The 26122-nt window shown below is 39.2% G+C and overlaps 1 protein-coding gene across 3 annotated transcripts in view; it reads right to left on the bottom strand.

The window, feature by feature from the left end:
- GRID1 (glutamate ionotropic receptor delta type subunit 1) overlaps positions 1 to 26122 on the bottom strand; it is a 483633-nt gene that overhangs the window by 355145 nt on the left and 102366 nt on the right. The window contains exon 1 of one of the 3 annotated variants that reach the window (XM_066191629.1): positions 24696 to 24900. The exons of the other annotated variants lie outside the window; for them this stretch is intronic. The gene's annotated coding sequence lies outside the window, so the exon portion shown is untranslated. Of the gene's footprint in view, positions 1 to 24695; positions 24901 to 26122 lie in introns of those variants that run through there. 3 annotated transcript variants of the gene reach the window in all.

Genomic DNA, 26122 nt, shown 5'->3' with positions numbered 1-26122 from the left:
TTCACAAACAGTTCTTTTTGAAACTTCAAGAAAAATTATTCCCCCCTTCAAACTCAAGGGCTCCTCAGAGATTTTTGTCATTCAGTGTTCGGGGTTGGGTTCTTCTAGCTTGCTTGTTTGAGGGGGTTTTAGTTAGTTTTGGGTCGTCATTTCGTTAATGTGTTTCTCTTTCTGGGTTTTTTCCTCTTTGGAAAAGAAGAGTTGATTTTGCTCTGGTTTTTGGGGTTTTTTTCCTCCATTCTGAAGCAGCTGAGAGCTCTTTTAAGCTTTAAAGGAGCAGCAAAATTGAGATCTCTTATCTTGGATCGAAGTCAAGAAGCTCGTAGATACCAGGAGAGTGATAGCGTCCGAGGTTATCAGCCAGAGCAACCATGCCTTGGCAGCCAACACAGAGGCCATAGAATCCAGCCCCTACCTGATTATTATACATTTGGGCAACTCATCTTGGTTGCTGGCATAATAGGGTCACCAGAAGGTGACTCCTGCTCTGGTGGTCTCCCACTCCGCAGGTCTGCCAGCCACATTCCGCATGGTGGCACATCCAAGGAGCTGCCAGCACACAGCTGATGCTCTTTTCGATAAGCAGTCCGAATCTCCCTGCAACACATTCCCCTTCACACATGCCTCACAGAAGGAGATAAAGATACACAGGCAGAAGCCAATTACTTCGGATCAAAAAGAGAGATTAACAAAAGAACAAACGGCAGTTAAGATGCTCAAAGGCGGTGAGAACCGGGTACCTAATTCCCATTTGGCACCTCCAAGTCACAGCTTAATCCCTTGCCAAAAGTTTTCTTCAGAAAATATCTGTATGCTGATGCTGACATTCCACAGTTTCAATTTAGAAAGAGGAAAAAAGGAAGTCAGGAGACCAAACGTTGTTACAGAATCTTTCACCAAAACAAAAACAAACAAACAAACAAAAAAAACCCCTTCCTGAACAAGCCTACCAGTCAAATGTCATTGATATTCACCGAACATGCTGCTTATGAACAAGACTTCCTTCAAAGCAGGAAATTTCTTTCCATCTGAGAGAACAGACTAACTGTAAAAATCCATTTTTTTACTGGGTTTTATTTGATGTTTGTTTCTGAAATTTAAACCAAACACTTTAGATACGCCCAACAACTTTCATAACTGGCTCCACTTAGAACTCATTTATTGGCATTCATTCAAATGTGCTTAATACTATAGACACATTTTTAAGTGATTACACTTTATGGTGCTTTAGTCTTTGAGGATTTCTAATGGAATACAAACTTTTCCACTCCATTTGTGTAATTATAAACCACTTTTCCTTATGTCCAGGCTGAGGCAATGTTCAAATCCTATCTCCTTCCTGGCAAATAACAAATGAACAGCGCAGGATAAAAGGACTACGTAGAATAAAAGGAATTTATCTTTGCTTTAAAAAGGGGAAAGCATGCAGCAAGGTCATTTCCCACAGATAAATTGGAAATCATCACCCTTTCAGTTGATACTATTTTTCCTTGACAAGTGAGTAAGTCTTAAATGTTTTCAACTTGACACTGTATATTTTTTGAAAAGCTAGCAGGGAACTGCAGTTCCACATAACATTTTCTTAGTTTCCTGAGCATCAGTTTTCTTCTTGCTTCAGAAAAATCTCATTACCTACCATCAACATCTTCATCTCATTAAAAGCCATACATAATTACTCAGTCTCCATGGATTATTCAAAGCACTCAGATAAGCTCCCACCCCTCTATCCATGACTCTGGCCAACGAGATATTTGGCCATAAGAAAAGGAGCACTTGTCATCTGCAACACAAACAGGCCAGGTTCATGAAGCCTTGCCAAAGTAGGCTCGCTCAGAAACTGCTGTAAGAAAAAAAAATCTTGCTTTCCTAACTGCAAGGCCTGACTGAGAAAAAAACCCCACGGTTTTCTATTAAAAAAAAAAAAAAAAAAAAAAAAAGTCCTTCAGGAAGACTTTTCATTTACACCAACTCATTAGCTGCCAAAATTGACCTCTGCTTTAAAACCACACATCTCCCTTCCAAACGGCATTTTCATTAAGATGAAATGCCTCTTGAAGCCTTTGGAGAATTTGCATTTGGTAGACACAGCACACTGTCATCAAATTTTACACAATTAACCTGAAATTAGAATGAACTACAGAAAAGCAATTAAAGTAAACTATCAAAGAAATGAAAAAAAAAATTGGTAACTCTTCAGTGGACATTTTTTGGAACAAATACAGATGGGCTTGCAACAGGTCTATTCAAGAGAGGTCCAAGACACACCACACAGTACAGCATAAATCTGTCGTTCTAAAAGCTTGCCAGGTAAGTAGGTCCTGCCATGCCAGATTTTGCTCAAGTTCTTCTCTGATGCTCTCTTCAGCATCTATCATCAACACTTGAACTGGATGAAACTGCATTCTTCTTGCCTACGGACCCTCACTGCCTAATGTAAGAATGGACCTAACCAGACAATTTGTTCTCTGGGGTTTGCTTGGCAAGGTGGTTTTTGTCATCGTTTTGGTTTTTAAAGAAGGCAGAATGCAATTAAGGAGCCAAGACAGGAACAAGTCACCGTGCACTGTGTGGGGGAAGTACCAAACTTATGGGCTCCTCAGCTCGATGAAAAGTCCTGATGAGCCACTGGGGTCTTCGTGTTTACCTCATTGTGTTTTGGATTAACTCATACAAAGCAGCAGAACTCAAACACCCGACTCATGTCTGAGTCCTGCTTCCCATTCCATACATACAAAGCACTCGATAATGTTCTCAGTGAGTCACAGCCCTAAAGCAGCAAACGATTGTTCTCTGTACCAAACAGGAAACACACATGGTCTTCTTCAGGCAAACTTTCCTCCCAGAGCTGATCTTCAAATTGCCATTACTAAAGGCACTGGCGTCATACCGTTGTTAAAGAGCGTGACAAAGGCAGAAAAGACACCATGACACACAATGACTTTTCCTTCTATCACTGTGACTCTTCCCTTTCTGTGTCTTGATTGCAAGAGCCAAACAAGCTTCCACTTAACTCTGCTGCCTCCCATTTAACACCAAGTCCTTTCTCCGCATTCTAAGGCCCTTTCCTACTGCCACAGCAGCACTTCACCTTAGTTCTTTAACCTGAAGCAATAGTCCCCCGGCCATAATGAATAAGCACTGGGGATGGAGGGAAGGAATAGAAAAGCTCCCTCTCAGAACAATTGGATTGCTGCCGAATTCTGAGGACAGCAAGCACAAAAGGAACCAAGACCTGTTGCTTTGCAAGAGTAGCTCAGTCCTAAGTTCCACGCACCTCAGGGTATGGAGCAAACTGAGCACAACGATCTCTATGGTAACCAAACTGCTTTCACTTTTTTTTTTTTTTTTTTTTTTTTTTTTTTTACCCAGGAGACTCCTTTTAAAATATAGATGCTTAAAGCACATTTCACAGTCTGGTTTTGAAAATGTGGATGGAAATAGAAGAGCTTTACTTAGTACTACTTAAATAACAACAAAAAAATCCTTACAGCATAAGCATGACGACATGTCTCTTGCCCCCTCTCCAAAAATAGCCCAACAATCGAATGTCAACAAGCCACAACAATCTGAAAAACTAACCCTAAGTCATGTATTTTACAGCAATCCTAGGGGAATATTTCGCCTGGAAGGATACCCTCTTGAGTCTTGAGTAATTCTGTAGCTTTTATAAATAATCCTGAAATTCAGACCTCAAAGAAATACTGACTACCGTTCTTGAACTTCTCATTAACAGGACATAAATTGGTTTCTCCTCTCCAACCTTTAGGTTAGCTTCAGAGAACACAACCCAAATACTAACAAATTTTAAGAGAGGCAGGTAGTACCTTCAGGCTGCCATTATCACAAACAAATACAAGGCTCCATAGTTTGAGGAAATATGCAGTTGATTGAAGGTTGTCACCACACTGCCTTCCTGCAGGTCATCTCCACGCTGCAGCTGTACCTCTTGGAAAATGACATAACCTTCAACCATTTTTAAGCGAACATTGTTTCATGTCCTGCCCTACTACAATAATTCCACCAACCCATCACCATTTCTTGAGAGATTTGGAAAGCACAGACTATGATAGTCCTACTCCAGCCTCTCCTAATTTCATCTGAATCCAAAAGTTTTGAGATATTTTGTAGGTTTTGCACATTTTCTCCACTTGAATTATAATGATCTACCACCTTACTGTGCTTAGAGTAATACCACGGAAGTTTTCAAATTCTTTAATGTAGCACCTGAACACCTATATATACATCAGCATTGCTGTCTTGTACTATATTATTCTATAAAACAAGCAGAAGTGTAGGTAAAATAAGCTACAAGCGCCACCTTTTTTTTTGTCTCTGCAAAAATTTCTAACTCAACCTGTGGTTTTTTAAATGATTTGAATTATCTCATTTCTACTATGTATGATAGAAACTCCAAGCCCACACACTTTAATCAAGACACAAAATTGGAAGAAAAAGGACAAAAAAAAACCCAGAACAATTTTCACAAGGTACTATTTTAATTATTTGCACCCCATAATCAGAATGACTGGGGAACACCTACAACATATGGATTTTAATTTCAAATCATTCTAATCTAAACAGTTGAAAAGTTTACCTCCTCACACCACCTGCTTAACGCAAGTATCTTTTTCTGTCCCAGAGTTGTATCCTGCTTTGGGGCCGCACAGCTACTGGAAGTGTTACGTTCTGGACTCACACACAGGATTCTAAGATTTCTAATTGTTGACCTTCCAGTGTTTTTTAAAAAGCCTTCAAAATAATAACCACTGTAACAGATGTTGTGTGGAATTATGTAATGCCCAAAAGGTTCATTATGTCACTTACAACCCAGGATGACAACCACAGTGCAGCATTTGTATTTGATTTTTTCCTTTTAGGTAGCAGTTTCCAAATTAAAGGATTCAACCCGTTCTGACCCCAACTAGTTCACACGACCTCCACTGCCAGATGGAGATAAATTACTTCCAAGACAAACCTGGAAGGGGTTGGCTTGTGGTTTAGAGTAGGGGAGAAGAAGGGAAGATGTCAGGGGGGTGTTTTGGCTATTTTAATTGTACACAGGGCTATTTTTTCTGCACCTGCAGGCAAGGCATTCTGCTGGTCTTAATTATGTTTTTTTGTTGCAGGTATAGTGGAGCATAGCAACAGTAATGGAAAAATATCACATGAGCTCTACAGATCACTGAAGGCTGCTCCCAATTTTCCAAGGGACAGTCTGCTCATACTTTATGATTCAGGCATCCAGAACACAGTTATTTCACCACCCTGCCTCCTAGAGCAAAGACCGCCTCATCCATGCAGATCAACAAGGATGCTGGAAATTATAAAGGGAGGAGGAATGATTGTGCAGCGTTTGAGAGGTTTGAGCCACTACATTCTCCTGCTCCCATGGCCAACAGAAGCAGAAGGTATAGGTTCAAACAATAAATGAGGCTTCAAAAAGATCCACCTCTTTCTATATAAAATAACACGGTTTTTAAGGACTTGGCTTACTACTTCAACACCCTCTCCCATAATACTTTTATTTAATTCTGGTAGGCTTATCCAGTCACTTGGTAACCTAATACTACTATTTATGTTGTATCATCTCATTGATTTTATTTAATATCTATGCCTGTAATTTGGTATTAATTTTTATATTTTGACTATAAATTCATGATAGAAGGGGCAGAAATGACCACCGCAATTCACAGACCAGTAATAAACCAGTAAATTAACCCGTGTAAACACTGAATTTCTGCCAACAGCTCTCAACCTCTCAAATTATTAAGTGGGAATTACAATAACAAATAGATGAGGCAGGAAGGAAATAATTTTAATAATTACTGAATTATGCATATTAAGATAAGACTTAGAATCTTAATTAAACCCTGGCCTTTGCTTAAGCACTGTACAGGCAAGTAAGCAAAAGCATTAGTCACCACAGCAAAATAAAATGCTTGAGTATTGATAACTGCAGGCAGTTCTTAAGCAGACTTCTTCCCTGGACTATACATAAAACAAAACAAAAAAATTAATTGAAATGTTCTATGTGAAAGATAGCAATAGTAAAAAAAACCTGCTAGTACTTTGATGGAATAAAGAACAGCATTATATATTTTCACAGTTTCCATGCATCTTGTAATTATGCAGTAATGCTTGTTTATATGCAGAACCCTGCTTGGCACGGCATACAAATACAACAAGGAACAATTTTTCTTTCCTAGTTACCTATCCCTAATTCTTCCTCAGTACAAACAACTGTGTGAGGCATGGAATTTCATTTCCAAAGCGGTTTCTATGCCGCAGTTGTTCTGCATGCAGTGCCACAGGTGCCCTTGGTGCTCTGCAGACAGAGCAGCGAGTCTATAGAATGCAGACGCTGGGAAGTACCTGCCGCCTTGTTCCAGAAGTCTGGAAACGCACCTGCAAGTCTGGTTTCTATGATCCACAGCAAATTAAAACTGCACAATGTACTCCTGCCCACAGAGCAGCTCAAAACCAGCGATGTTTACCCACAACACCAGCTCACAAACCTGGACAAGAGTTACATGGGAAAAGGCACGGATGTCAGGTATGAAGGGATCAGAAACAAAATGCCTTCTCACAGTGTCCTGCTGGGACTGCTGATTATCAGGGGAAGCCTTCACTGCTCCTGATTCCTCCAATGAGGATATGAAACACTGCTGTGTTGATCCAGGATTGAAGGAAACACCTGGCCACACCTACAGCAACTCACTGCTGTTGATTCAGGGAGGCTGGGCAAGAGTCTCTCCCTAAGTTTAGTGCTTATAAATTTAGTAAGACAATCCTTTTGGCAGAAAATATTAATTCTATTCATTCATTCTGTTTCACCTACACCTTTGAAAAATAGCCCTATTTTAGATTGCTGGTTATAAGTTCTCCTTTAAATTAATGTTCTGGAGTTGGTCACAAAACCCACAGACAAAACCACATAAAATAAAAATAAGCACCTAACCAGATCAAATCTCATGGGCACCAGTATAAATCACACAGACAGCAGAGCATCAGCCAGCCTTCATGTGCGTTTGCAAACACATTTGAGCATTTTCATTTTAGTCATTACTCACTGGCATCAAGCCACAGGTAAACTGCCCCTGGCAGCAAAAGAAAAAAAAAAACTAACAAAAACCCCAAGAAAGGTAGGTGGTAGGGAAGGGGGTGGACAGAGAAGGGAGAAGGAGGGAATAGGTGATAGGTACAGAAAGCATTTTTCCCTTCTTTTATAGGCTACTTCTTGCATAAAGCAACAGCTACTGCAGTTTCAACTTCCTGAGCTAGGAGGATTTTACTATTCCTTCTCTAATGGAGATCAGAACCCCAGGACAGACCTGGGTATGATAAATAAATAAAGCCACATCCCAAATATATCACAGGCTGGGCCAGTAACTGAGTAGAACTCCTGAACACCTTTCCCAAATGTATAGTTGTTCAGACTTTCTGCACAAAAAAAACAAAGGTGAGACAGAACAGCATTTGATCTTTTTTTCTACTTCCAAGTATATTTCTGTGCAGACACCACCAGAAAAAAAAATTACTGTTTGTGTACATACAGCATCCTGGATGCAGGAATTTCATTACACATCCCCCCTGGCAGACTAAGTCTACCTGAACAGTAAATGAGCATGTTTCATGCTCTCACCTGCTGCTCATACAGTACATTTTTTTCTGCTCCTTACCAGCACAGGAAAGAAGACAAAGCTCTGGAATTTTCATCTGTAAACAGATAAAAATCTTCAACCTCTCACCTACAGCTCCTACATTACAGCATACATGATTCAAACAATATACGAGCATTAAATTCTGCTCTAGAAAGTTCTACCACACAAGATGGGGGCTGGGCTGATGTTTGAGGGCATTGTAGGGTTGCTAAAACCCAAGGGATTGGCAGAGAAAGAGAGAATTCTTATTTTATTACAATTCCATTCCAGCATCGTTCAAAGTAACTTCACACAGACAGAGGGATTTTCATTGTCATGACTAGACTTTACTTTGAAAAGTAACGAAGCATTTGTTTGTTGTAAAGGAACTTCTCTTATTGTGGAAACAAAGATAAAAATGGTGCAAGCTATTTGTACATATTGAAAGACAGGACAGTTACAGTGCAATTCCTACCATGGAAACATCTTTCAAATCATTAAGAAGCTAGCTACTTGACAGAGTACTGGTAGCCCTAAAGTAGATGCACAGCTGGACAAGCAAAAATCCCCAATTTCAAACTGGGCTTATCAATTTGCTAGTCAGACAATGCTTTCAATTTTGGAATTCCACTGCCCAGGCACTACATGAGTTGTAAATCCTCTCTCACAAAGAGCCAAATTCTCTTCTCCAAGTATTGTCACGAAATAAGCATACTAATCTCTGAGACCTTTTAAAGCTGGGAACCAACTCCAGAAAAGGAAACTCAAAGCTTTGCCGGCATGCAATACATTATTCCCCCAGTTTTTCCATCAACTCTTCAAGAGAGAGGTGATTGCATCAGAGAAAGCTGAGAATGCACACCTATAGCCATCTGAGCTGCCTTTGTTCAAGTCCAACTGAGAACGCTCCATGGCTGGGGAATCAACTCTACCACAGTAGAGCAACCAGCTGAACCTGGAGATAAAGAATTACTCACAGAGTGTAGATTTGCTCATGTGGCTTTCCTGGGATGGAAATTCTTATAGGCCCTGATTTCAAAATAAACCAAAAAGCAAGATGGAGAGATGACTGTTGATAAGCCCTCCCACTACTGCCCACATCTCTCCCCTTACTTTGAATACATGACAGATGAAAACAGGCTGCTTCACAGAATCACAGAAGCAATTAGGTTGGGAAAGACCTCTGAGATCGAGTTCAACCTATGACCAAACACTACCATGTCAACTAGACCACAGCATTAACTACCACATCCAGTCTTCCCTCAAACAGCTCCAGGGATGGTGATTCCATCATCTCTGGGCAGCCTATTCCATTTGTTACTAAAATTCTAGTTTCTAATTTTTATATTCAAAAAAATTTAAATCCTATTTATAAAATCACTGTTAGCACTGTTAGCTACAGTTTCCCTACCCCCTGTAATGTCACACAGGGCAGAGTATGTCTTTATAGGGAAAATAAGCACAAAAAAGAATATGGAAAGCTTAATGGAAGGAAAAGTGAAAGCAAGAAGAAAGGTGAAGGGATGGAACTTTAAGAAACCACAGGTGCAAATACATGACATAGCAGGACACCCGTTCCGTAACATAACATTTTGCAGTAAGAGCCTGAAAATTTGTAAATATGAATGCTGGTGCATGTTCTGTGTCTTGGACTCTTCAAAGAAGGTATTTATGATGAGCACTTCCATGTGCATATGATGAGAGCTGATTTACCTATAAAATCAGCAAGAACCATCTTGCCCTAGCAGGTTAGGGAGAGAGACAGAGAGAATGTGTACAATGCATGATAAAGCCCCAGTTTTCATCCAGGATGATTTAGAGGAAGAAAGCACATGATGTCAGCAGATCACCCAAATGTGGAACAGACTGCCTGCTAAATAAAATCTGTTGGGGCTGCTGAACAAAACTAAGTTAATTTGGCAGGTGGACTCCTAACCCAAGTTGCTCTTAATTCACAGACGTTTTTTGCCAGACAAGGGAGTCTTGCTTACAAGGCATTCACAGGGTACTAGGATGGAATGCAAATTCAAATATGTTTCATTGTTCCTCAGGAAAATTCCCCAAAGGGTGCAGTGCACTGGAAAATAACAGAGCATCATGCCATCTGGAAGTTCACAGTAGCATAGATGCAAATAATTAGAGTTCAGAGTTGCAAAAAGAATCCTTCCCCTTTCTCTCACCAGATCTCCACAATTTTGTTTCTTCTAATTCAGCCAGACACCCGAAAACTTGTGAACAAATGCAACAAGCAAGGTCACCCCTGACAACAAACAGTCCAAGGCTTTTGGGGCATTTTTGCCCTTAGAGCTTCCAGCTCAGCCACTCTATTAGGAGCACACAGCCCATCTTCCCTGAGCACAAAGCTCACAACACTGTACTGAGTGACTTCTTATCTGTTCATCAGCATGGACAGAACGTACAGGAAACCAAATTCACCATCAAAAGCAGCCATGTACCTTGCTGAGCTCTCCCAGATGAGGATGGAGGCTCAGGTCTTGGTCAGTGTACTTGGAAGTGTACAGTATGTACAGACATGGCAAGAGGGTCTCCAGCAGGAGATATATATTGCTTATATATCCTTAATTACAAAACATATTTTTAACTTATAAAGTGCCACTGAAGAGTTTCACATCAATGTTTATATCTAAGGATTTTCATTCTGACTCCGTTAAAGTAGAATTTGAAGAAGAAAAAAAAAAACACAAACCACAAAGTGGCCTCATGGTGACTTTAGTGTTCAATTTCAGACCTTCAGCATACAGAGATGTTAGGAATTAGCATTGTCCCAAGGGCTGCACACATGCATATTTGAGCAGCCTGTTTGGTTCACAGTTCCTTAATGACAATGCCCATGACTCTGCTGTAGCACTTACGCAATCATTCCTTTGGCCTGCGACCCGATGACAAGCTAAGATGATGTGAATGAATGTGACAGAGTCCATCCACTCTTTCCTTAATTCTTCTAAGATTACTGAGCTGGCAGGGTTTCAAAGTAGTAGAACGTAACAATTCAATCCTGGTTTTTCAGATTAAAAATCTTAGTGTGTGGCAGGGAAGATAGAGGAGTGATGCATCAGTAGAGCTGAGTTAGAAGCAGTTCTTATGAAAAGCCAAACAATTACCCTGAGTCTTACTTTCAACCAACATTTCAAATGCCCAGGAAAATAACTTGGGAATCATTACACTGAAAAATGTGTAAACCATGTTTCTAGTGTGCATGACTGTATATTTAATTAAAACTGGATACAACAGTTATTGTGTGTTAAACAGAAATCTAAAAAGCACTGAAGTTGAAGAACATTACAATAAATAAGTACTGACTTTTGCATGCTAACTTGTGCACGATTGTAGCAGGCTGAAAATGAAAATGTGTCCATTTTCAGCCTTGGAGGCCTTTAATAAACTATCACTCCTCTTTTATTCATTTGCAAGATCTGAAGGAGCTCCTATTCCTCATTCATTCGACTAGCAGTCTCCTTTACCAGTGAGGCTGATGATACCCTAAATCACATTAGTGCTCTTGCCACTGCTCTTTCCTACTTTGTACAGGAATCTTTCATCACTCCCCACCAGTTTCATTACATCCATTCTAAATCCTGACCAGTAAAGACCAGCCCTGTACTTCAACAATCAAAGGTCTGCAGGAAAAAGGGTATGAGAAGTCTTGTTTTTCAAATCTTAATTTCTACTGCAGAATGGGAATGAGTAAAAAAATTCAGGTTTCTTCACAGCTATGAATCAAATTCAAGTCTAGGGAAATTACCTGGCTGGAATGGGAAAGCAAGCAAGAAAGTGCTAACAATTGCAGTCTCTCTTTTTCTTTTTTTATAAAACAACAATAAAAAGGCCCATTAAACTGCAACTTGAAGAGGAGAAAAACAGTACCTCCTTGTATGAGACATTCAAACAGATCCTGAAACAGTTAAAAACAGTATTAACAACCCTGTTCTGAAGAGGAAGAGACTTAACAATAACAAAGTAAACTGGACATTTCATGCCCCAAAGAGTGAAAGAAGCAGAGAAAGCTGAAGAAATTTCCCAAGTTCAACCACTTCTATCTACCACAATATTGCAACTCTGAGAAATGGTATTAATGCAAGGCCTCAACAGATTAAACTTTCAGAGTGCAACAACAAAAAACAAATACATACGAAACCAAATTCTATAGAGGACAGCCTCTTTTCCAGCTCTCTTGTCGCATGATATTCTGCGTCACAGCATGACACAAATGAATGTTTCCAAAAGCAAGGCAAGAAGCAAAGGCAGGAAAAAAAGTATTTGGAAATAATTCCACATTTTTGCAGGTCACATCTTGAAAATAAATATCCTTTTAGACTACGAATATCTCACAACAACCTTTCCACAGCTCCTAACCTACCAGCATGCTGCTTATTTGAATACTACTGAAAACCACCTGTGCTCAATGCAGTCGTTCTATCACCACGTCCTTCCTCCAGGATGAACATGACAAAGCCTACCCACCATACCCTCATCTCATGAGGTGAGAGTAGCCATACGGTAATGTTTCTCAATTGTGGAGATACAGCCTTCCATCTTACCCAAAGAAGAGTAAGCCAAGTTTTCCAGGTACTTGCATGTTAGCAATTCAGCATTCCCTCACCTGAAATCACTTCTGCACTGAACAAAAGTAAACAACACAATGTAAATTGCCAGATTTAGGAACAGGTCTATAAATCCAGGGAACAGAGTATCATTTAGAACTTCACAGAACATCCATTTTCACAGAATTTCATCACATTGGTTGACCAAAACCACTCTGAGTAACCAGCTATCTGGGGAGATCCCTTCAATTAATTTAAGATAAACTGTGAGCTACACTGAGAGGACTGCTTAGAGTTCCCATTTAGGACAATGTAGCTGCATCAAAAACATTTTACTTTTTGGCTTCTCTTCCTTTTTTCTTTTCAACATCACACCACTGGCACAGCACTGTGAAGTATTGTTACAACCATGCTTTTCACGACATGGATATGCCCTAAAGGGCCTATCATTGATTGCTCTGAATAATACTTCTTAACTGCAAAGGAAAAGGAATAAACAGGAATAAAGAGGACGGCATTAAAAAAAAATCAGATTTTATGATGAAGATCACAGAGATGCCCCTTCCCATGAGTCCTCCTGGTAAAGTACCTTGCCTTCATTTACCAGACACCATTTCTAATAATTAAACTTCCTGGACTTCTCATTCTACATTCTGCATGGTGACTCCATGCTGACATCACTTTGACATAAATTTTCTGATATATTACTGATTCTTTGCCAGCTAAGAGGCAACTTTCTGACAGTGAAACTGAATAGTAAGGAACACTGACACCATTCTGCACCATGGAATTTGTTTTTTAAAAAAGACAAGAATTTTTCTTTTAAAAAATGAAAGCTTTTCTTACATTAGTTTTAATAAGTTATTTTTGTTTCTGGTGTAGCAGACATGGAAAAACCAGTTAACTGTGACCGCAGAAGTCAGGAAGATCTGCTGTTAGACAATTTCATTCTCTGCACAGGTTCTCAAAGAAGGTATTTTCAGATGACAGAGAATGCAGTAGAGAGCAATAAGCATAAAAGAAAAAAAAACATACAAACGTGTCTTACTTTAGATTGAAGGGCACCACAGGAGAAACTCACAATGATTTATCCTATTTTCATGGATCTATGAAGACAAACAGTGAAGAAACACACCGAGCTCCATCACCTGTTCCGTACAGCTGGGGAGAGTCAGAGCTTGCAGTGACAAAACCACTGCGATGCAAATCATTGAACAGCAGAGAGGCTGCGAAGCACAGACAATGTACTCAGGGAGGTGACTCGGCTCCCTGGGGCTGGGTCTCTATTTGAAAGCCTTCCTTCTCTATGCAACTTGCAGGGAATGAAATGACTCTATTCTGAAGAAAGGTAGAGACCATGGTTCTCTTCAAGCGTAACCCACAATCTTCCCGGTGGAAGAACTTTCATGCTAAGTTCATGACAAGTTTTAGCTTGCTTTAAACAAACCCTCAAAAAGGCTTCTGAAAGCAAAATGGCTTTCTATTCTTTTTGGTATTCTTCCACACTACAGAAGTCTTCACACCATTGTCAAAAACAGCCAGACACACCACAGCCATTCTTCTGGGTAGAAACAAAAATATGGAAGATTAATTGGCCACCTTCAGGCACTGAAAGAGATGAGCATTTGAAATAAACATAACAGTAAGAAAATGAGAAGTAATTAACCTTTCTGGCTCATCTGTCTCCCTGTGCCTGCAACCTGGCATGCAGTTTTGTCACATCAATGAGCAAATATCTGATACAAGTACTGGTACTTTCATCAGCCCAGCACTCTTCAGTGCTCTCTGTGAAATGAAAATAAAGCATATTCCTCCTTCTGAACCATCACCAGCATGGAAGTGAGAATAGAGACTCTATTTCCAAAAGGCAAAAACCATTAAAAAATGAATTCTTCATTAAAGGAAAAGCTTTTTTGTCACATTTAAGTAACTGGTACAGGTGTGTATCGTTGAAAAGTGTTCTGCAATAGCCATTTTTGAACCAATACCCTCTATATGAGATAACAGTATGTTTGGCAATGGGGAGCTCAGCTTTTTATCCCTGATTTTTTAACTCTAAATCAGTCATAACTGGCTGATTCACTGCAGGAGTAGATTAGATCACCAAAAGAGAGTTTGGGGTGGAAATGTGATGAAGACTTATTCAGAAACAGGCTTGCAATGAAAACTAGGTTTTCACTGTTGTTTAAATCATAGAAGGAAAAACAAAACAAAATAACAAGCCAACAAGAAAATTCTGCATTCTTCTGAGCATAATATGGAGATGCAGACCTACTGTATAATCCTCTGGTTTTGTTTTTCTATGATGTCAACAGAAGACTCAGTTCAATAGGAACTTCTTACATATGGCCAATGCTTGTTCTAAATAAAAATACAAGAAAGAAAGAAAGAGAAGCAACAAACTTCTCATGCCACATTGCTGAGGGTACAATCCACTGCACAACCCCTGTCCCACGCAAACAGCCAAAGAATTTCTCAGCCTGTTACTGTTATCTTCTGTGCATAGGCTGGGGAGGCACAACCACCGCTGGACAAGGGTCTAGGACAGCAGAGTTGTTGGGATAACTAGGAGTTGTAGGATAAGATCAAGAACTTCCTAGCACAGACGCGGTTTTCTTGGAAAAGAAAGTCAGACACACCTGTGAATAGCCCTCCCGTCCCCTAACAAGCAAGGACTAAAAATTTTCTAACAACTGAACTGAAACTCACTTGTCTAAATTATTTTAAACTCTACTCCTATTGTACTGAGAGGGAAGGAGAACCTCCTATGGGTGTTTTCAGAGTTCACAACAGAGAAGAATCCTTTTTCTTTAGTATCCTTTTAATCTTAGCTAACAATGACTTTGTGAAGTGCATGCAGTGATGAAGACCATAGAATTTCACATATATCCAGACTCCTTCCTCTTTTACTCCCACCCACTTCCCCCACCACACCCCAGAGTGACAATCTTTTTCAATTTGTCATATGAAAGCCTGTCAAATGAAAATTTATTCTCCATCACCATGTAATCTCCACTGATGAATGATCAGGAATCTCTACCAATTTACACAGATAAAGACTTCAGAAAAATACGAGAGCTTTTCAAACTAACAAAGACTTGACTGATTTGAGTTGCACATAATCTCTAGTCATCTCGAGCTTTAGTTCTCCTGTACAAAACGAGACAGTGATGCTCTCCTGGAGAGCACAGCCTCTCTTCTTGCATGCCTTGTTCCCTTCCTGCATCACACACACAAGGGGAAGATCAGTCCTGCGCCCGCAGTGCAAAAACAACTAGTGACAGCAAGACTGCCAAGCTTTAAAGAGAACCTTGGCAGTACAAAATCTACTTTTAAAAAAGGCACTTTTCTGGTTGGTTTTTGCTATAGGTCAGTAGTTTGAATTCTGTCCAAGTCAACATCGCACAAAGGTTGTTATCTGATGCCTGATCTTGAGGTGCTAAATGATCTCAACTCTGACAGCAGAATCTCACCAGCTTGGCTCTCTGGGGGCTGCTCTGACATGTCTGGAAGGGGTGAGTGCATTTAGCTGCTCCGAGCACAAGCCCACAGAAAAACACCCTCATTAGAACTGTCACCTTTTCACCCAGCTTTCCACAAAAAAACTAAAGACTCCAGCGAGCAAGCGACCTCATCTCTCCTGCAGCAATTCCCCGAGGACTGAGGCAGCTCATGGAGGAAACTTGGAGATTACAACCTGTATCCGGATTCACAGGTTACGATTTTCCCTTTGGTTAATCAAGACCTTTTTACACAAGGCAATAAAAACTAACAAAGCAAAAAATTAACAAGTAACACCTTCTAAGTAAAAGGAAACAGGGCTAGTGGACCTAATAATTGTGAAGAACACGTCAGATTTTGTTGTTGCAAGTGACAACAGGAGTTTCTATTAAACCAACAGAAGTATGCAAAAGGCAAGAATCCCAAGTCCGATGGAGTTGAAGCATTTAATCTTCTATTAATATACTGCTAATATTTTTGAATATATGACATCCAACAGAGGTAATATTCACTCTAACATCACTAACAACCCTAATCCCTGAACGATTCACAGATTTCTACAAGGTTTGTTTACCCCAATGTTTCATTCCAGTCCACTTCTCCAACCTCTGATTCTAAAAAACAAATACTATTCTCAGGTCCAAGAAAAAAAACAAATTACAACAAACCACGTTCAGTATTGTTCCATTTAGAGGTTACAGCTTCAGCATCCTAAACCCCCATGCAATTAGAGATGGGAACTGCCCAATAAGCAGCAATGCTTGCATCTCGCTCTGGAAGGTCCCCAGATAGATGATTTACAATCTGTAACATTTTTATAGATCATAAGGCTGGTTTACATCACTTTTATGAGATGTTTTAAAATTTATAAGTTTTCATTTTCCCCTCCCTTGGAGTACAGTTATTAGTGAAGAGAGGTTTTATAGGTAGCAGGGAAGAAGGAAATGATCAGATTAAAAAACAAACAGAAAAAAATCTGTAGAATATTTCAACTCTTTCATTCTACAAAAGAATGGAGAATAAAGCAGCTTGGTAGGACAATGCTTAATACGTTGAGATACATTTGGACACTTCCAAATCCATTTATAGCCTAAGTTACACAATATGACAACATTATAATTAAGTCTGAGTATTTAGTACAAAAAGAATGACTTTAGAACAAACATTTTATTTTAAAAATAGGTTTCAATTGGTAAGCAAAAATTTACAGAGTATTAAAAATTTCACAACAAAGGCAAACATAGAGCATCATAAATTTTAATGCAGTAAATTACTACTCACTTCTGCTATCATGCAGAAGAAAATTTTGACAGCAATAAAAGCCCTACACACAAACCTAGAATATTTTTGTTCCAATATTTAGAATGCTTTCTCTCTAATTCTCCTCTTTCTTTTGTATTTAAAATACTTGAACTAAGTGGCTAATGTTATTTACAAGGAAGAGAGGAAAAACACCAATGAAGAACTTCAAATAAATATACTTCACACTGCTTCATGAGAATCAATTGCAACTACAGAGATTCAACTCTGATCAAGCCAGCCCTAAGCCACACAGATGCATTAGGATCTATGACTTAATCATGCATTTTCCTTAGAGGGCTTCAGAATATTTTTAATAAATATTTTACTATTAATAACATGTAGTCTCCAGATCAGTTTAAGATAACTATCTTGAAGATTGAATCTTTGTAGTTGAAAGTTATGTTTTTATCATATAAACTTCCTTTGTTTTTGAAAACTTATCTACCTTTTTTTCCCCAAGGTGTTCACTATTATCTTTTTAAAAAAGCTCTAGTACTATATTTATCTTTTAAGAAAAAAAGAACTTAAGAACCATTTTCCAGCAAGATGCAGACAATTATCAGACAGTTTATATTAAAATTAAATGAAATAGCTTAACCTCTGTCATACAACCCTAATCAAACACAGTAGTTCTAAAGGATAGGTTTTCCCAACAAAAGAAAATACTCAGCATTTGAAAAAAATCCTATACTACATATAAACGTCATTGTATTCTTAATTTCAAAGATAAGCCATTAGCATTCAAGTAAATGGAGTTTTTGACAAATGCAAGAGCAGAAAGTGTTGCTAGAAGAGCAGTCACTTCCTATAACACATTGATGAAAATGTTCCCAATTTAGAGTGATACTTTTAAGTAAAATAAAAAAGTAGAACAGAAGCCAAATGTCTGATAAATATATGTAATAATCACTTAAAAAAAAAAAAAAAAACACACACAAAACACACAAAGGTCCTGACGTACCCAGGTAAGCAACAAGTAAGCTGAAAGAAATAATCAGCAAAGCACAAATATTTACAAGGTAGTCAAACACAGCTTTACACTCACACGGAAATTGACAGTGACAATTTTATTTAGAAATTCAAAGGTGTTTTCCAAACAAGTCTGCGTCTCAGTTTCATTAATCCATAGGTCAACCAAAGTAGCCTGGCAAAGGTCCCTCAAGCCAGTCTCCACGTCTTTTGGCTCAAAAAAAGGAAGAGCTACCCCTTCCCTCTTCAGTTCATATTACCAGCAGATTTAAGAGAGAAGAAGGGGAGATATAGATAGCTTTTGAGTAGAGTTTGGGGCAAAACTCAAAATTCCAGTTTTAGCTGCAAAAGCCCAGTAGTACTTGCTCATTTCCCCACCCTCCTTTATCACCCTTCTGTCTACCTGTCTCTCCTTTTCTCAGAAAGCTTCACAAGAATTCTTAGACAAAGAGACAAACATTAAGCTCAGAGACATGAGGCTCCTTCCTCTTGATGTCACACAAGGCATAACTCACATGCCTGCTCAGCAGCTGGACAAATACCACATGGACTATCCTGGAAGGCATTGGGCATGAGGATTTCAATCTACCAAAACGTCTCATTCAGTTTAAAGAAGTGAAGGAGGTTTTAAGCACAAAAACCTATAAAATCATTACCAAAAGGCCAAATTTCTATTGTTTACATTCCTGGACCAAAGACGACAATCACATTTTAAAGGTTATTCACTGCCTCATCGAAAGACATTAATACAATTGTAATTATCACAGTCAGATATCAGTATGTTCTGTTTGAAGCACGATAAACATTTTTCAGAACTTCAGTCAAAGCGCATAACTTTCGCAAAGCCAGGGTCTTCCACCACAGCTGCAGAGGGACCACACAAATATAAACATAATTCTGGATCAGATCAACCAGCAAACTTTAGTATTGAGTTGGCTCCCTCGTACAATTTCTGTCAGAGAGCTGTCGGCTGAAAATCTGTAAAGATCAGTCCCTCAGTATTCACTCCCAACGAGCACAGTAGTTATGCAGTGCACTACAACTCAGCTTCCAATATTCTATCCAAGACTGAACGCACTGCACATAAAGCACCAACTCTAAGGACAGTTGCAAGCACTTTGAACACATCAGTTCACAGCATGGAACAGCTGGGTGTTTTACATTCCACTCATGAGTACTTTATCAAACAATCCAGCATCCAAGATTCCAGCACTCCAAAACATTTGTAATCTGCCTCATGTATTGTTCCACGAAACAATAAAGGGCTCAATATCTCTCCCACTGCTTTATGAGGTTAGCCTTTCTCTCCCTTGAATAATACATTACTAGTACTGAAATGCATGTTCCTCGAGTTGCTTCCAAAAAAGTTAAAAACCTCCCCCTCCTCAAACACAGTCCAGTACAAAATAAGTAGTAAATCATCTTTATTATAAATGCAGACTAGATTTCCAGCTGCATTTCCCTTCCAAAGAACAGAATTGGTTTGCTCATGGTTTAACTAATATCACAAAATCACAGAATTCTACACATCCCAGGGCAGCTGTTCCAGTGCTCCGCCACCCTTAACATAAAGTTCTTCCTCGTGTCATTCAACATCAAATGCCACAAAAGGATTCTCCTGATAGGATCTCCCCAAAACAGTCTCCTCTTCTTTGATTTTGCTCTCCTGTCAAGTTCAGCTGAAATTAAACTACAGACTACAGGAGAAGAGGAAATACACATGTAAGCACAAACAAGTTTCCCTTGGAAAACAAGATACAATTGCAAAAGTAACATGAGAAGCTTTTAGCATTTATCACAGTATGTGTTTCTGGTGCATAATTACGCTATGTTGTGTATGCTACAAGTTCTCAAAGTCATCTTAAACTTCACATTTTTATAAATAACTGTGTATGTATGCTTAAACATAAAGATCCCTGACTACAGACACATAAAAACCAGAATGAATTATACTATTCCTCCTTCTTGGCTACTTGGCATTATTAAACCTCTGAAAAAATATAAGCCAAAAAACACTCCGAGTTATCCAGTTGTCTCCTGTGTTTCATCACAAAAAAAAAAAAATCAAGAAATAACCGTTTTAAAGAAAGTAATTCAGATTGAATAAAGGTGCCCAGGAATCACTACTCTCCAGTTTACTTCCTTAATAATTGGTAGCATCCTATGTTATAGACAAAAAATAATTTACTTCTGCATAAAAAATGCATCATTTATGACAAGACTTTATTGTAACTTCTGGTGAGGATACATAGTTTTATATTTCAATTGACAGTACTTTCATCTAGCGCTCCTTCCACAGTTTTCATGCTATTTTAAGATACAACAGACCTATAAAAACTGTTAATATCATGGGTATACGTGATTTTTTCTAGTATGTTGGATTCCTGTTTCCCCTACAGCAAATAGCTGTTCATCACTGCAAAAGGTATAGTCCAGCCCCACAGCAAAAGGACATCAGGCATGTCAAACCCTAAAAAGCTTTGGCATGTTCTCAAACTAGAAACAGCACACAAAAATCACAATTCATCTTTTTGAATAAATAGTGGCAGGAAAGGAGAAATGGCACACCATCACCCACAGTCACAATGGCACAACAAGCTCTCAGGAAAAAAAATATATCACCCAGGAGACAGATTAAAAAGAATCCATAAAATGTGATGAAGAACAAAACTGGAACAGTAGAAGGGAAGATGAAAGCGATACATTCACATAACCTCAATTACTGAGTTTGGGGCTTGCCTCACCCTACCCCCATCTGCATTTGCTTAATCTTGCGGAATTCAAACTATCACTTTAAACATTCTTTCAAACACAGTCCTAGAAGTGGCACTCAGATTAATTGCTATTATTAAAAACATGACACGTGCAATGCAAATTGTTAAAGCTGCCCCTTTTTGCACCAGAAGACTGGAGTACAGACTGGGACCGGGGGCTGATTATCAGGGGGTAGAGTCATTCTCCTTCACTTTCTTTGTCTACAAAACATACAAATGTTTGTATGCAAAGTGGGTGCCCTCTGTGGGAAATGCCAAAAGCAAAACAACCACCACCACCTCCCATCATCACTTACACAAGCTGGCATCTACCTTGTTCCTGAAAGAGTTGAGAGATGTTTAAGTTTTATCAAAGAAGAGATTAAAAGATGTTTCTCCCATCTCAGGGAAGCGCCATACACGTTTCACTGACTACTGTCTGATGGAGTAGTGCTGTCATAACCATCCCTTATCCTTTGTGAACAGTGAGAACAGCAAGATTTTCATCTATCCTTAATAAAACAATAAAAATCCAAGTATAAATAGTTTTATTCAAATGAGAAGCATTTCTAATCCTTTAAATTCATCTCAACAGATACTTCACACTTATCCTCCATCCCTCAACTTCAGTCCAAAAAAACACCCTCCTTTAAAAAAAAAAATTAATTAATTCCCATGCTTTATCTCTACTAGCAAGTAACTTAAGACAGTGTGAGGAGATCCTGCACTCTGAGCAGTGACACAGCTGGTGCTGATCACCAAGTGCTCCCAGAATAGGATTACAGGGCTTTACTTGGGACTAGCACTGATCCAGTGCTGTGGGCTAACTGCCCCTTATCAGCTTTGGGAGCGCTCCTGGAGAGCAGAGCATCTTCCTGTTGAATTTAATTTGAAAAAGCCTGGTTTGTGAAGTCTGAAATTGCTTCATGACACAAACCAAAAGGTACTAACTGTAGCAGAGACTGATTTCAAAATTAACCCAGTGATTTAAACTCACATCTACACACACATTCAATTTTTTTTGGTGAAGGCCCCCCGAGAAAATGTGCAGAGTACCCCCACCTGCATTAGTACAAGAAATAAAACAATCTCACAGCTTTCACCTATGCTGAGAAGTACAAAGGAGAGGCTGGCCCAAAGGCAGTTACAAGGCAGGTGCTGCTTTCACAGCCCCTCACACACTTCACCTGGCTCTCCATCACAGCTCCTCACACACTTCACCTGGCTCTCCACTGCATCATCCATTCCTCGCCTTCCAAAGCATAAGATCAAGTCCAAGATGAACTTGGAAAGAGCTATAATGTCAAGAGCTCAAACTTCTTTGGAGGTATATTACTATCAGTCTTTACATCATAAAAATCAGCTTCCACATAGGCCTCAGTTTTTAAGATCTCCGCAAAAAGTCATAACCAATCTCAACTTGATATGACTTTTTTTTTTTGTTAGAAGGCTAAAACAATTAGCTTACAACACCTTCAGCTTAAAACTAAAACCATGAAATACACTCAATCTTAAAAGTACTAAGACTGTTATGGGTAAACCTTAAAAAATTTACCAAGAGCTTCTCTATCAACATAGATTTATGGCTGACTCATTAAGTGTAAGGAGAAAAAGTCTGATGAATTTTCTTTAAAAAATAAGATTCAACTTTTAATTTTAATTAAAAATTATTAATTTTAAAATTACTTGGCACAGCATGTAGGAAAAGCAAAATATTTGTTTACTCAAGTGTGTTATGCCTCAGCTTCTGGACAAGACACAGCTTCTGGTAGCTCAAACCTCTGGTGCTGAAGTTTATTGTTAATATACTGCCCTATGCTGTGGAATGCTGGGTGATGCCTGAAATTTTGCATAAATCCACCAGGGAAGATGTTAAGTCATAGAAATCAAAAGTGGAGAAGTGAAGAAAGCAGAGATCTCTAACACACCTTACAATGTTTGAACAATTGCACCCTCCCCACATCCTTACTTGAGGGCAGTAAGAAAAAATCTCTGTCTCAGACTGGATTTCAACTAGCTGAGTTTGTATCTCCTTACTTTAGGGCTAGAGGGGACACCTCAACTTCTGCTCTGGGTGTGAAGTGGAAATGGATTTTTTTATTGGGAGTTGAAGGCTTGGCTAGAGTTTCCAAGGGCAGCCTGCAGACCACTCACCATTGATTTAATTATTCTTCTTTTTCTCTTCCCAGAGCTACTTAAGGTAGGATTTCAATGGCAGTAAATTTGTTTAATAGAAGGAAAAAAAGCAAACAAAAACTTCCTAACAGGCAGCTACAGTAACCCCCCTGAGAAGTGCACACATCACTCCTTCCACCCCTCAGGAGAGATGTGTTTTTGGGAGGTAAAGCAACTCATTCTAACTCACAAGAGACAGGTAACAGCAATATAAACTCTCATTATGAGTGGCACTCCAGATAAGAGCTTTCAGAGATGACAGTGATGAAAGCTTATGGTTGATAAATCAATACTGCATATGAATAGTAAGAAATAAGGTAATCAATGGATTACAATTATGTATGGACCCCATCAAGACAGGAATCAGTCATTCAAAGTGGGAGCTAAAATAAAAATCTCTCTCTAGATGAGCTAGTGGGATCAACAGTAATCCTTCACAGCTGGATACATGCACCCTACAGCACTTCACAGAGCTCAAGAAATACAATCTAAGAGTTCATTTACACACTGCTAGTTCAGGAACATTGAGCTGCCTTTCAGCTGATAGATATCTCTCCGTTTTTGCAGCCTCTGAAATAAATCCTTGTAATTCAAAGTGGGCCATTAGCATTCACAAAAGGTGACACAGTCCCCCCAAACAAAAGCAGACTATAGCCCTGAACAGTCATTCAGAAGCCTCTGCAGTAGGTTAATGCAAAGAAACTCCTGTTTACTAACAGCTAGCAATTAAAGCCCCAGAGCATGGACCTTGCTTCATTTCAAACCCTTGTAATCTGTATGAAAAAAATCTCTAGAAGAGGCAGAATAAAAATGAACTGTCTGTTAAATTGTGAGAGAGCTGTACCTAATTATAAACCACAGTAAGATTCAGCTGGTGCTTTAAAAATATTTAGTCTCGGTTTCCTAATACTAGAGCTTCGCAGTTGCCCAGCCAAGCTTTTCCAACCAACCTCCTAACTATAAATCCTCTAGTTTTCCAAAGGGAATATTGTTACTGAAAGAAAACCACGAATCTCAATGTCCTGTCTTCCAATTTGTATTTCTTTCTTACATTCATAGCACAATTACGAGTTAGATTTTTCCCCCTACCTTTTACACCCACTTTTCACAGGTGCAAAGGGTTTCATTAAACAAGCAGGAGAGAATGAATCCTCAGAGTACTGGGTGTAGTATCTGCCACCCAGCATAAAAACAGATCAATCCAAAGTAATTTCTAGTAGGTATCATTCAAAATCTGTCTCAGCCACTAGTATTCCATAAAACACACAAAAATCTTGATCTCAGTCTAGTTGACTAACAATTAAGAGCCAATACAAAAGCCAAGCTGCATTAAATCAATCAATATGAAATCTAGTGGATTCACTTTAAAATATTACATGTAATTATTAGACATGCAATAAAATTGCCTTCTTGGAGGCACAGCAGTTACCTGTCCATGGTTTCCAGACAGACAGCCAACACATCTAAACACCAGCTAGGTAATAATCCCCTGCCCAAAGGGGGCTAGGTCTGAAATATGGATAAATTTTTTGTCGGTCTTGTAACTTAGGCTTAACTCTTAGACTTAACTCTTTTCAGCCCAGATACTTTCTACACATCAATCTTCTCACTCTGAGACAGCCCTGGAAAGGATTCATGCCTTACCTAGCTCACAAACACAAACCAAGTCTCCTAACACACACAAAAATGTATGCTCACAAAATGGAGAGGCGACCCAAAACAGAGCAAATAAGTAAGCCTTATTTGTTACCCACAGAGACGAGCTATTGACTCCTAAAACACAGAAATCTGACCTGAGAGCTGTTGTTTGAAGGAAGACAGGCAGGCAGACCTTCGGCAGACCACCACCTCCCTGGAGCACCCTGAGTGTTCTGCTGCAGCAGGGCCAGCTCTACCCCAACCGCTGCCAATTCCTTAATTCCCTTCCCCAGGTGTTGCCAATTCCCTCCCCAGGCTCTCACAGCTGCCTCTGGTTGCTGCTTGATGAGCCCACACCTGCTCTGCACGTGGAGCTCTCTGCCAACCCTCCCTTCCAGACCTATCTCTGGCACGGGTAAAGCTGCCAGAAATCCTGGAACAAAACACCGCTGGATTCAAGGTGTGGGCAAAAAGAATTTAACCCTGGGCTTGACCCGGCTGCTGTTACAGTCCGTGGTAACTCTCCTGGTTGATTTCAGTGCAACAAGGTCAATTTTCCTGCTGGGGAGCTGCAATATTCCACAGCGTTCACAAAGGAGAGAGTCAGGAGAAAATAGGCAGGTTTCTGTCCTACCGTGATGGGAGCAATCAGTCTTCCCACTACCAGACAGACAGTTAAAGCAGAAGAACTGCTGTCAGTGCAAAAATCTCTCAACAGAAAAAAGATCTTTAGCCCAAAGAGCTGAGTATCTGCATCTTTAAGACAGGCAGAACTGCAGAAGTTTTGCTACTCACCTTGCTAAAGCTTGATCAAAGCTATTTTTTCCTTCAAGAAGTCATATTCTCTTTAGTCACTGAATCAAAATAATGTACAGAAACACAGTAACCACTCTTTTACTTTATTGCATTCCTATAAAATTTCTGTACAATATTTCTGTACAATGTACAAAATTTAGGTGTTCTTCCTCAACATCATTTTCCCCTCAATACTATGCTTTAAAGATTGAATGGAACTTTTACAAAGGGATGGAAACTCAACCTGTAAGTGTCTGCACAAGATGAAAGTCTTGATAAATCGATGATGCCAAACAAATACAGGCAATTTTTTGCCCTCCACATCTGAAAGCTCAGATTCTCGAGTTTGTCTGATTCAACAAACATGATCCATTAGATGATGGAGAAAATGAATCCCACTACATCAAGTAATATAAAAAATTAATTTGAGATGCTGGATTTAATCTCAAAAACATGGCCCTTTTCCAGGAGGAAGTAGTAAAAATTAGCACTATTTGCTTTAGCACAATAGATACTTCATCTGGGTATGCTGTTTGAGATAGGTAGCGAGATTTTATTCTAACTCTGCAAATTGAAACCTGTACTGTTCTATCTTCTTATCGGCACAAAGGAACATACCCGTAAGCATACATAATTTAGTAATTGTGTCAAGAGATTCTGAAAATAATAAGAAAAAATAATAAATGTTTTATTTAATAAATAATAAATATATGGTAAAAGTTTGCTTCATGCAGAGTGAGCTTGAGAAAGAAATGATGCAGTGGCTGCATCCATCAGCAGTCTAGGG

The sequence above is a fragment of the Chamaea fasciata genome, unplaced genomic scaffold (assembly GCF_029207755.1).
Source record: "Chamaea fasciata isolate MVZ Bird 193981 ecotype frontalis unplaced genomic scaffold, bChaFas1.0.hap1 SCAF_9, whole genome shotgun sequence".
NCBI lineage: Eukaryota > Metazoa > Chordata > Aves > Passeriformes > Sylviidae > Chamaea > Chamaea fasciata.
Note: the sequence above shows the minus strand (reverse complement) of the source record. Positions and strands in the feature narration are given on the sequence as shown.